Here is a 12537-nt window from a genome sequence, read left to right on the forward strand (position 1 = left end):
TGTCCAGATGAGGTCTTTAGTACTTGAGATACAGCAGTTTTTTAAAGGGGGAAATTTTGGAATTGAGAAGTATCTATATATTAGCATTTCAGTGAACTTGGAATGATTTTCTTGTGGAAATACACTCAGTTAACTATAAACTTGTATGAGATGTTAGAGAACATGAAATGTAGGAGACAAGGGTGGTGCTGATACATAATCAGTGCAGTAATTAAGAGCTTAGGGACTAGCCAGCCAGACCAGCTTTCCTACCATCCTTGTTTGCTCACCTCACCAGAATTTGGTTTCCTCATTTGCAGAATTGGAACATTAATGGATCCTACTAACTGAGGTTGATATAAGGATTACATGAAATAATAGAGATATGGCAGGCCTTAAGTGCTCAATTAATATAGGCTATTATTATTATTATGACCTGAAAATAGGCAAAACAGTGTCAACCTCATGTAAAGAAAATCAAACTGATGTGCTTATGAACTCTTATAAACTCAAACCTCATAGGCTAATAATAATACGTGATTCAGTATTCTTCTGATTTATTAGTGCAAACAAAAACTATGATTCCCTTTTATGCTGGAATTGTATCAGTGGTAGAAATAGTTTATTTTTCTAAAATTCTTTATTTTAGAGTGTACTAAAATGATTTTTTTCAATATAGGTCATATAGAGTGTTAAATACTTAATAATGATATATTTTTTCTTTTTTTAGAGACAGGATCTTGCTCTGTTGCCCAGGCTGGAGTGCAGTGTTGCAATTATAGTTCACTTCAGCCACGACCTCCTGGACTCAAGCAATCCTCTTGCCTCATCCTCTTAAGTAGCTAGGACTACAGGTGTGTGCTGCCATACCTGACTAGTTTATTTATTTTTTTACTTTTTTTAGAGGTAGGGTCTTGCTATGTTGTCCAGGCAAGTCTCACACTCCTGGCCTCAAGTGATCCTCCCACCTCAGCTTCCTAAAGTGTTGGGATGACAGGTATGAGCCACCACACCTGGCCAATGATTTATTTATTATTCTGAAGAATAGTTACCTGTTCTGACAATAGAATATTCTTTACAAATTCATTGAAAATAACTTTTCAAGAGTGGCACTGAAGTAATACAGTAAGTTTATGAACAATGAACAATGAAGCATGTGGAGAATGTGCGGAGAATTAAGGCTATTGGGACAACAGTTATGTTGCCTTAAAGAGCAATGTGATTGTAACTAGAGAGGAAGGTATGATAGCATGTAACCCTGATACAAAAGTCAAAACTGCAAAGGTTCAGAGGGTGGTATATAGATGTCTATACTTTAGAAAGAATGATCTAACAAAATTTCTGGAATTCCATGCACCTGGGAAAGTTCAATTGTTTTATTTCATAACTTAGCAACATTTAATGTTAGTAAAATTAAAAAGTGCAAAGCTGGGTAAAAGTGAAAAAGTGGAAAGCTCATCTTTTCCATCCTCTCAATCACAGTATTTGTGATTGATGGTTAATCTAATCCTATAAAAACCAGCCTTTGGTAGGAACAAGTGGCAGGGTTTGTGGTTTATGCCTGCCTTGGACTTGTGGCAATGTTTTCACAGAATTTTATTAGAAAATGCCCTTTCCTAAGAAACAAATTAATTAAGGAACGACCAGACAAATAAACTGCCATCCTTGAGATTGGAAAATACTGCAGTGAGTGGACTTCCCTAAGTGAAGGTCTGGGTACAGCCCTGGAGACTGATGAATTACTTAGTATCTTTCACTCTGAAGACCTGGACTTTGATTAGTGTCTGGGGCTGTTGTGAAGAGACTTTGAGTTTGTGGCCTCTTCTCTTTGTCTGAGCCTTATAAGAGGCAAGAAATACTGGTTGGTGGTATTTCTCACAAATTGACTATATCTCCTCCAATTATCACAACTACAATTGACACCAAGCAATTTAGAGAAGAAACAAATTTAACCTTCAAATATTTCAAGGTGCTTTTAAAACTGCATAATGTAGATCTAGATACCACAATGATTGACAATGTATTATCAGTATCACCATAGGAACCAAAGCGTTTTATATTGTCCTAAAAGGATCTGACACGTTTTTCAAAAGACAAACCCCCACTGATACCACCTGCTGGTAAGAGGGTTCAGTTCTTTGGTGTTTGTTGTCTTTAGCAGTCCGTGATCTTCATATTTTAAGATTTATTTCTCTGGTTAGAGGAGGAAAGACCTTTTCAATTGTTCCATAGTTTCACTGTTTATCTCAGCCTTACACATGACAGTTGAGGTGCATGCTGTTTTGTTTGGCTTCTGGTATTGCGCTTCAGTTCATGACCCTGTGAATACTCACAGTCTAGCTAAAATGCTGCCAGTGAGTCAGTGACACTTAGGGATAGGTCTGGCACAGCGCAGGTTAGAATTGAAAGCAAGTCCTGTTGTAAACATAACTGTTCCCTTTGTGCTGAACTCCTGGCATTTGAGACTTGTACAATATTTGGAACCTTCTTACACTTTCAGGGTAAGAAGCCCAAGGGCCTGTATTTCCTGGACGCCATGATTTAGAGTTCCAAAATGCATATTCACTTCAGTCCTATACCCCTACAACCAAACTTGCAAGATCAGCCATGCTTTCTTGTAAATTTAAAGAATCTTGTTACAAAGGCAAATATTTTTCTTTGGGTAAGACAATAAGCATCACAAATCTGAGCAAATATCAGTTCATAATTCTTTTGGTGCTAAATTCTATGTGCTCTAAAGCTCTTTCTTGTGCTTGGATAGGGAGGTTAACATTTTTGTTCAGGCATTTTTTAAAAAGTGACTTAAGGAAATAAAATTCACTAGACTGAAGTTTGATGAGGCTAATTAGTCAATAGCCACTCTGCAGTCTGACTTATGATTCCTGCCTCTAACACTGCTAATAGACTTCCATGGTGAATAGTGTGGTGAATGTCCCCCTGATGTGGGAAGTGACTCTGAGGTCAGGATTATTCAGACTATTTTGGTTAGTGACACCAGTCTCTCTCTTTTGTCTTCCCTAACCTTTTGTTTTGAAAAATCTCAAGCCTGCAGATATGTTGAAAGAATAGCACAATAAATACCCACATACCCTTCATCTAGATTGAGCAATTGCTAATATTTTATAACATTTATATGCTATCTATTATCTATTTATGTAATAAACCTTCTCTCCAATTTCCCTTTTTCTGAGCCATTTGAAAGCAAATTGCAACATGATGTCACTCTGCCTCTTAATACTTCAGTATTTATTGCCTAAGAATAAAGACATCTTCCTACATTACCACAATGCCATTTTTACTTCTAAGAATTTAAAAGTGTCACAATATTCTATAATATCTAATATAAAGTGCATACTGAATTTTCAATTGTCCCCCAAATATTTTTCAAATTATAATAAATTGTGTCTCAAATGAAAGCTTATTTTTTAAAAAAAAAAAACAAGTTTCATGAAATGCATTTACTTGTGATATCTATTTAGTTTTCTTTAGTCCTTTAGTCTTCTTTAATTTAGAACAACTTGTTTGTCTTGTATGACAGAACTCTTAAATAAATTAAATGTTTTATTTTTATGGATTTATGGGTACAAGTGTAGTTGTGCTACCTGGATATATTGCCTAGTGGTGAAATCTAAGTTTTTAGTATACCCATTGTCTGAATAGTGTACATTGTACCCAGTAGGTGGCATTTCATCACTCATTCCACTTCCACCCTCCCTTCTTTTGGAGTCTCCATTGTCTATTATTTCACTCTGTATGTCTGTGTGTACCCATTTTTAGCTCCCACTTATAAGTGAGAACATGTGGCTTTTTTCTGTTTGTGAGTCATTTCACTTAGGATAATGACCTTCAGTTCCATCCATGTTGCTGCAAAAGACAGGATTTAATTCTTTTTTATGGCTGCATAGTACTCCATGGAGTGTCTGTGTGTATGTATCTATATATAATATATAATCACATTATTCAGTGATATGTGTGTATATATAACAGATATAATCATTTACAATAATATTATTAATAATATATTATAATAACCACATGATTCCATGTGTGTTTGTGTGTACGTGTGTGTGTATATTCTATATACCATGGAAAAATGTGATTATATATATTATATATGCACACAGATATAATGTGATTATATATAATATATACACACACATCTAGATCTACATTATGCAGTGTGTGTGTGTATGTGCATGTGTGTATATATATATGTATATATATCACATTTTAATCCAGTAATCCATTGATGAACACATAGGCTGATTCCATGATTTTGCTATTGTGAATATTGCTGCAATAAACATATGAGTGTAGAAATTATATAATTTTTTTTTTTCCTCTGGGTCGTGGTGGGATTACTGAGTAGAATGGTAGTTCTATTTTTAGTTTTTGAGAAATCATTGTACTGTTTTCCATAGATGTTGAATTAATTTACATTTCCACCAACAGTATATAACTGTTCTCTTTTCTTCACATCCTCACTGTCTGTTGTTTTTTGACTTTTTAGTAATAGCCATTTTGACTGGTATGAGATAGTATCTCATTGTGGTTTTAATTTGCATTTCTCTGATGATTAGTGATGTGGAGCATTTCTTCATATGTTTGTTGGCTGTTTGTTTGCTTCCTTTTGAAAAATGTCTGTTCATGTCCTTTGCCCTCTTTTTCATGGGGTTGTTTTTTTTCGTGTTGAGTTGAGTTCCTTGTAGAGTCTGGATATTAGTTCTTGGTTTAATGCACAGTTTGTAAATATTTTCTCCTGTTCTGTAGGTTGTCTGTTTACTCTGTTAATTATTTCTTTTGCTGCGTAGAAGCTTTTTGGTTTAAGTTTCATTTGTCTATTTTTGTTTCAAAAAGTTTAAGTTCCGTTTGTCTATTATTTTTTTTTTTTTTTTTGAGGACTTAGTCATGAATTCTTTGCCAATACTAATGTCCAGAAGAGGTTTTACTCTGGGACTTTTATAGTTTCAGGTCTTACAACTAAGACTTTAATACATTTTCAGTCAATTTTTGTATATGGTGTGAGATGGGGTCCAGCTTCATTCTTCTGCATATAGCTCTCCAATTATCCCAGCACTATTTATTGAACAGGGTGTCCTTTCCCCATTGTATATTTTTATTGACTTTGTCAAAGATCAGTTGGTTATAGGTATATGGCTTTATATCTGGGTCCTCTATTGTGTTCCATTGATCTATTTCTGATAGGAACATTTTGAATAGTCTAGTCTAATTGTCTTACCAAAAGTCCTACAATTTGGACTTTTAAGGTTGTTTCCTCATAATTCAATTATAAACATTTTATTGACAAGAATACACTATAGTTGGTGTTCTGTACATTCCATTTCATCATATGTAGAGGCACATAATATTGAGCTTAATTGCTTGGTTAAGATAGTTGTATTCGTCTGTTCTCACACTGCTACTAAAAACATACCCAAGACTGGGCAATTTATAAAGGAAAGAGGTTAATAGATTTACAGTTCCACATGGCCTGAGAGGCCTCACAATCATGGTGGAAGACAAAAGAGGAACAAAGTCATGTCTTACATGTTGGCAGGCAAGAGAGCTTGTACAGGTGAACTCTCATTTATAAAACCATCAGATCTGGTGAGACTTATTCACTACCATGAGAACAGTATGGGGAACTGCCCCATGATTCAATTATCTCCACCTGGCCTTGCCCTTGACATATGGGGATTATTACAATTTGAGGTGAGATTGGGTGGGAACAGAGCCAAACCATATCATTCCATCCCTGGCCCCTCCCAAATCTCCTGTCCTCTCATTTCAAAACCAATCTTGCCTGCCTAACAGCCCCCCAAAGTCTTAACTCATTCAGCATTAATTCAAAAGTTCACAGTCAAAAGTCTCATCCGAGATAAGGCAAGTCATTTCTGCCTATGAGCCTGGAAAATCAAAAACAAGTTAGTTACTTCCTGGATACAATGGAAGTACAGGCATTGGGTAGATACACTTATTCCAAATTGGATAAATTGACCAAAACAAAGAGGTTACAGGCCCATGCAAGTCTGAAATCCAACAAGGCAGTAATTAAAGCTCCGAAATAATGCCCTTTGCCTCCCTATCTCACATCCAGGTCACACTAATGCAAGAGGTGGGTTCCCATAGTCCTGGGCAGCTCTGCTTCTGTGACTTTGCAGGGTACAGCCCCCCTTCTTGGCTGCTTTCATGGGTTGGCATTGAATGTCTACAGCTTTTCCAGGCACACGGTGCAAGCCATCAGTGGATCTCCCATTCTGGGGTCTGGAGGACGGTGGTCCTCTTCTCAAAGCTCCACTTTGCAGTGCTTCAGTGGGGACTCTGTGTGGGGGCTCCATCCCCACATTTCCCTTCTACACTACCCTAGCAGAGGTTCTCCATGAGGGTCCTGCCCCTGCAGCAAACTTCTGCCTGGACATCCAGGCATTTCCATATACTCTGTGAAATCTAGGTAGAGGTTCCCAAACCTAATTCTTGACTTCTGTGTACCCACAGGCTCAATACCACTTAGAAGCTGCCAAGGCTTGGGACTTGCACTCTCCAAAGCCATGGCCCAAGCTATACATTGGCCTCTTTTAGCCACAGCTAGAGTGACTGGGGCACAGGGCACCATGTCTCTAGGCTACACACAGCAAGGGCGATGAAACCATTTCCTCCTAGGCCTCAGGGCCTGTGATGGAAGAGGCTGCTGCAAAGGTGTCTGACATGCCCTGGAGACACTTTCCCCATTGTCTCGGGAATTAACACTTGGCTCCTTGTTACTTATGCAAATTTCTGCAGCAGCAGGCTTGAGTTTCTCCCCAGAAAATGGGTTTTTCTTTCCTATTTCATTGGCAGACTGTAAATTTTCTGAAGCTTTATGCTCTGCTTCCTCTTGAACTCTTTGCTACTTAAATTTTTTTTCCACCAGATACCCTAAATCATCTCTCTGAAGTTCAAAGTTCCACAGATTCTAGGGCACAGGCAAAATGCCACCAATGTCTTTGCTGAAGCATAGCAAGAGTCACCTTTGCTCCAGTTCCCAAAAAGCTCCTCATCTCCATCTGAGACCACCTCAGCCTGAACCTTATCGTCCATATCTCTACCAGCATTTTGGCCAAAACCATTCAACAAGTCTCTAGGAAGTTCCAAACTTTCCCATATTTTCCTGTTTTCATCTGAGCCCTCCAAACTGTTCTAATCTCTGCCTTTTACCCAATAGCAAAACCACTTCCACATTTTCAGGTATCTTTACAGTAGTACCCCACTACCTGGTACCAATTTACTGTGTCAGTCTATTCTCATGCTCCTAATAAAGACATACCAGAGACTGGGTAATTTATAAAGGAAAGAGGTTTAATAGACTGACAGTTACACATGACTGGGGTGACTTCACAATCATGGCAGAAGGCAAAAGAGGAGCAAAGTCACATCTTACATGGTGGCAGGAAAGAGAGCATGTGTAGGGGAACTCCCCTTTATAAAACCATCAGATCTTATTCACTATCATGAGAACAGCATGGGAAAAACCCGCCCCCTGATTCAATTATATCCACTTGGCCCTGCCCTTGACACGTGGGGATTGTTACTATTCAAGATGAGATTTGGGTGGGGACACAGCCAAACGATATCAGCAGTTTATGAAAGATTTCTCTTTAATAAAGGTTTCTCTTTTGTAAATTAGTAAGTACTCTGTTAGAATTCTTTGTTATCATACAAATAAGTGAATATCCTGTTGCCCAACAACCTGTCATCCAATGATTTTAACACTAGTGAATGATCCTTATTTATATCAATTAGTATATTGTCCATTGCCAGCTGATTCTCTGTCTAGTTTTTATTAATTCATTAAAATATAGCAATAGTCGAAGTTTCTGAGTCTGTACCCATCCCACCCTTCTATTACTGACTTGCTCAAATTTTACTTTTCTCAAATTGACCATGATTAGAACCATCATTTTTCAATATTCAGTGAAGGTTAATCTCCATACTTACATTGGGAGCCCATTCTTAATGAAACCAATGAGCAAAGCATGTATCATAATTGCTACTTTCCATTTACCTCCCTTCCCTAATAAACATCATATATTTAAGTTATTTCATTTTAATGGGAAATAAAATATATCATTTATATTCCTTTCAAGTTTCCAGAGCAGTTTATTAAAAGCATCCTGGGATTGTACAATAAGCTGCTATTCTTTTGCAACTAATCTAAGTCAGTATTTTCCTCATACTGAACAATAAAGTACAATTCAACTATAAGTTGGTTGTTGAGACAGATATGACTGCAAATTCCATCTAGAGACTTCTTATCAAGTTATTATGTTCATTGAAAGAGGCTCACATAAATCACAATTTCCCTTTCCCAACAGGAGGACTGCTTGTTGTTGCAAAAGTGACATAAGTAGATATAACTAAGACTGACCTGGCATGTCATTTAACTTAACCCACGTTTATTGTAATAAAAATGCACAGTTTTAACTTGAATGGGTAGGTAACAGTCTGATTTTGAAAAAGATTGTGCAGAAATATAATCTTGTTCATGGCCATATTCAAATGGATATGTGTTAGTTTTTGTTTTTTTGCATCACTATAAAGAAATAGCTGTGACTGGGTAATTTACAAATAAAAGAGGTTTAATTGGCTCATGGTTCTGCAGGCTATACAGGAAGTATGGTGCTGGCATCTGCTTGGCTTCTGGTGAGACCTCAGGGAGTTTTACTCATGTCAGAAGGAGAAGCAGAAGCAGGCATGTCACATGGAATTAGAAGGAGCAAGGCGGGGCGGGGAAGGTCCCAGACTTTTTTAAATAACCAGATCTCATGTGAACTAAGCCAAGGGGATGGTGCTAAGCCATTCATGAGGGATCTGCCCCCACGATCCAGTCATCTCCTACCAGGCTCCACCTTCAACATTGGGAATCACATTTCAACATGAGATTTAGAAGGAATACACATTCAAATCATATCAGCATATAAAGAGAATACAGGAAAGCTCCACATAAAACTACTGTACCAGACAGCACAAATCAAAGCATTAGGGATCTGTTAAAAGCCAAAGACTTATGATGACCCACAGGCCTCCATTCCTTCTGTGGCTTTGTCTCTTTCTATCTCTGTCTCTCTTCAGTGGTGGGTGGTCTAACTGCCACTCCCAGTCTCCTGGCCCAGGACCTTTGCACTAACTATTTCTCTGGCTTGCTCCCCACATCCTTTAAGTCTTACTGAACTGCCACCTACTCGGACGGACCTACTCTAAACTTTTGGTTCATTTTGTAGCTCCTGCTTAATTTTCCTCCACTGCCTTTATAAACAGTTAATATACTACATATGGTATTTATTTTGTTTCCTTTTTGCTACCCCTACTGGGATGTAAATTTCAAGGGGGAGGGCAGGAATTTTTGTCTGTGTCTGTTAATTCCTGAACCCTGAGTTCTCAACATGTAATAAACAGTTCATGAATATTTGTTGAATGACTAAACATAATATTTCTGAATAAAGAGATACACATTATATGTATAAAATATTTAACATATAGTTTAAAAAGTGAAATTCATATAAAATATTCACAGACCCCTTGAAAGCCTTTGTAGAACTCTAGAGTTTCACAAGCCCAGTTTGAAATCAATTGCTGAAGTATTTATTATTGCTCATATTTCTAGCAGTGGAGAGTTGTGTAGGAAGCCCACCGAACAGTGGTGAAAAAATTGAACTGTTGGCATCCACCCAAACTGCTCCTGTGAACAAAAGATATCACAAAATATATTGCTGAAATGTACCAAAGTTCTCACTTACCTGTTTTATTCAGTTCCAAATGTAAATAAAAAAGTTAAAACCACTTTATTTTTCCCTCTAATATAATTTAAAACTGTACCATTAAGAAACAAATGTAATTGTTCCTTTTCTAAGCTTCATATAGATGATTAGATATAGATTATTGGAACTGGAAAGGCCCTCAATGATCATCAAATACAAATGATGCATTTCCAGGTGAGAAAACTGAAGCCTCAAGAAGTTGTATAATTCAATTCTTAAGTCATCAAGCTTGATTGGTAGAAATTAACCAGGTTGGAAGCCTGTTCTTCTACAACCCAGCTGAGTTTTTTCTTCAATCCATGCATGGCATGACATACTCTATTTTAGTATTATATAACGTAGGGTTGTTTAAGAATAGATGAAGATCTCACTGGTATGGTCAAGGAGGGCCTAGAGATAGGATTACACTAAGAGGACACACTCAGGTGTCTTCCTGAGCTAGAAGGACAGTCCTGCATCCAGTTTATCCAGATGAATCAGAGAATACAACTCAAACACTGTTTTCATCACCATCGCATTTAGGTTCATGTAAGAATTTGGCATTCTTTAAGAGAGAAGTGTTGCCAAGGAAGAGAGAAGCAAACAAATCTTGTGATAAAAATTGGACTTAACGAGGGAAATATCATGCAACTTTCTTTTTGTTGTACCAAAGAAAGCAATACTGATAAGATAGAATTAACGGCATGGTGGCAGATAAGCTCTCTAAATTCCCCTAGCAAAATATCTGTGCTGTGGAATAGAGCTTCAGAGCAGGTAAAAATGTGCAGCAGACCTGAATATGATTTTGTTTAAGTAGAGTTTGAAGACTCAATACTCTTTGTTTTCCAGTTTCTCATTTTTATTCTTCAAAACAGGTAGAAGAAATATAAAACATAATTTCTGCTCAATGGAAGAAATCACTGTGAAATTTTAGTAGGGAAGAAAACTTTAAAAAATGTTAATGAACATTCAGATCCAGAGGCTTATTTAATGTTATAATTCCTATATTTGGGTATCAAAATATTTTGGTAAAAGGCTAACATAAACACTTCAAATGAAGTCTAAGCTTGTGAAGATCCAATCCTCTTCATTTATTGTCCTGGTCCAAGCCTCTCTGGAGTGTGAAGGTAAGCCTCAGACCATGAGGGTGATTGGAGGATGCGAACATAGCCGCATTTGTGTAGTACGTTCCCTGCACTTGGTCTCTCCGTGTCATGAGCCAATGTCCTGTCCCATTAAAAAATGCATTTTTTGCTCTTATATACTTAATTTCACCGTTTTCATATTTGTTCATTTTAAATACTATTTCCATTTTACCTTCCTGTCTTTCAATTTCATTTCTAGGGAAATTAAAACAAAATAATACACAAAATTATACTAGCAATATAAATTAAGTGACAATATAGAAGAATATGAAGTAAACCAAATACCTCCTCCTGGATTCATTCTCTGCAAAACCTCTCCATTTTCACTTCATTCTCAGAGAAGCAACCATCAGTAGTAGTTTTAGTTTTTTTCCTTTCAGTGATTGAATTATGAAATGGAAGGGAGAAGGGAGGAAATATTAAGACAGACGTTAAGACTCTAGATGTAGATGCTCAGTATTCCCACTGGAACTCTCATACTGCTCTTGGAAGTGTAAAATTATACAGCTTCTTTGGAAACCCATATAACATAATTTACTAAAGTTGACTAAGGCATGGACTACGAAATGTTTGGGATCAGGAATGAGGCGAGAATGCTTGCACTCACTACTTCTATTCAACATTGTGCTATAGTTCTAGTCAGAGCAATAAGATTAAAAAACAAAGAAATAACAAGCAGGATTGGAAAACAGTAAGTAAAACTGTCAGTATACATTTCTGTATGTAGAAAATCTCAAGTATCTAAAGAGATGGTCAATATAAAAATCAATCTTATTTCTTTGTAGCAAACAACATTTTTGAGAGAATTGTAGATGACTTAAATAAGTGGAAAGATGTATGTATTCATTGCTGGAAAGCTTTAACATTTTAAAGATGTCAGTTCCTCCTATATTGCTCTCCAGATTCAATGCAATTCAAGTCAATATCTTAGCAGTTTTACTTTGTGGGAGTTAAAAAGCTGATTCTAAAATTTATTTGGAGATTCAGGGGGCCAAAAATAGCTAGGACAATTTTGAGGAAGAACGAAGTTGAGGGATATACTTTGCTGAATATAAAGGCTTAATATGTAGTTAGAACAATTAAGACATTGGTATTGGCCGGGCGCGGTGGCTCAAGCCTGTAATCCCAGCACTTTGGGAGGCCGAGACGGGCGGATCACGAGGTCAGGAGATCGAGACCATCCTGGCTAACATGGTGAAACCCCGTCTCTACTAAAAAATACAAAAAACTAGCCGGGCGAGGTGGCGGGCGCCTGTAGTCCCAGCTACTCGGGAGGCTGAGGCAGGAGAATGGCGTGAACCCGGGAGGCGGAGCTTGCAGTGAGCCGAGGTTGCGCCACTGCACTCCAGTCTGGGCGACAGAGCGAGACTCCGCCTCAAAAAAAAAAAAAAAAAAAAAAAAAAAGACATTGGTATTGTCCAAAGTATAAACAAAAAGCCCAGTGGAAAGTCTAAAAACAGACTCATCTATGGATAATATGCAACACAGGGACATTTTGGACTTGTGGAGAAATAATAGTTTTTTCACTAAATGATGCCGGGTCAATTCAGTATCTGTATAGGAGAAAATAAAACAATCTACACCTTCTCTTCACACTGCTGAACACACAAAAGCAATTCCAGTGGATTGTAGTTATAAAT

The 12537-nt window shown here is 37.3% G+C and overlaps 1 long non-coding RNA gene across 1 annotated transcript; it reads left to right on the forward strand.

The window, feature by feature from the left end:
• Positions 1-1074: 1074 nt before the first annotated feature.
• Positions 1075-12118, forward strand: LOC117064424. Its single transcript, XR_004429448.1, has 3 exons — positions 1075-1085; positions 4349-4355; positions 11968-12118. It is a non-coding gene; the product is annotated as an uncharacterized LOC117064424 (long non-coding RNA).
• The last annotated feature ends 419 nt before the right edge of the window (positions 12119-12537 follow it).

This window comes from Trachypithecus francoisi, unplaced genomic scaffold (assembly GCF_009764315.1).
Source record: "Trachypithecus francoisi isolate TF-2019V2 unplaced genomic scaffold, Tfra_2.0 Lachesis_group2, whole genome shotgun sequence".
NCBI classification, from domain to species: Eukaryota; Metazoa; Chordata; class Mammalia; order Primates; family Cercopithecidae; genus Trachypithecus; species Trachypithecus francoisi.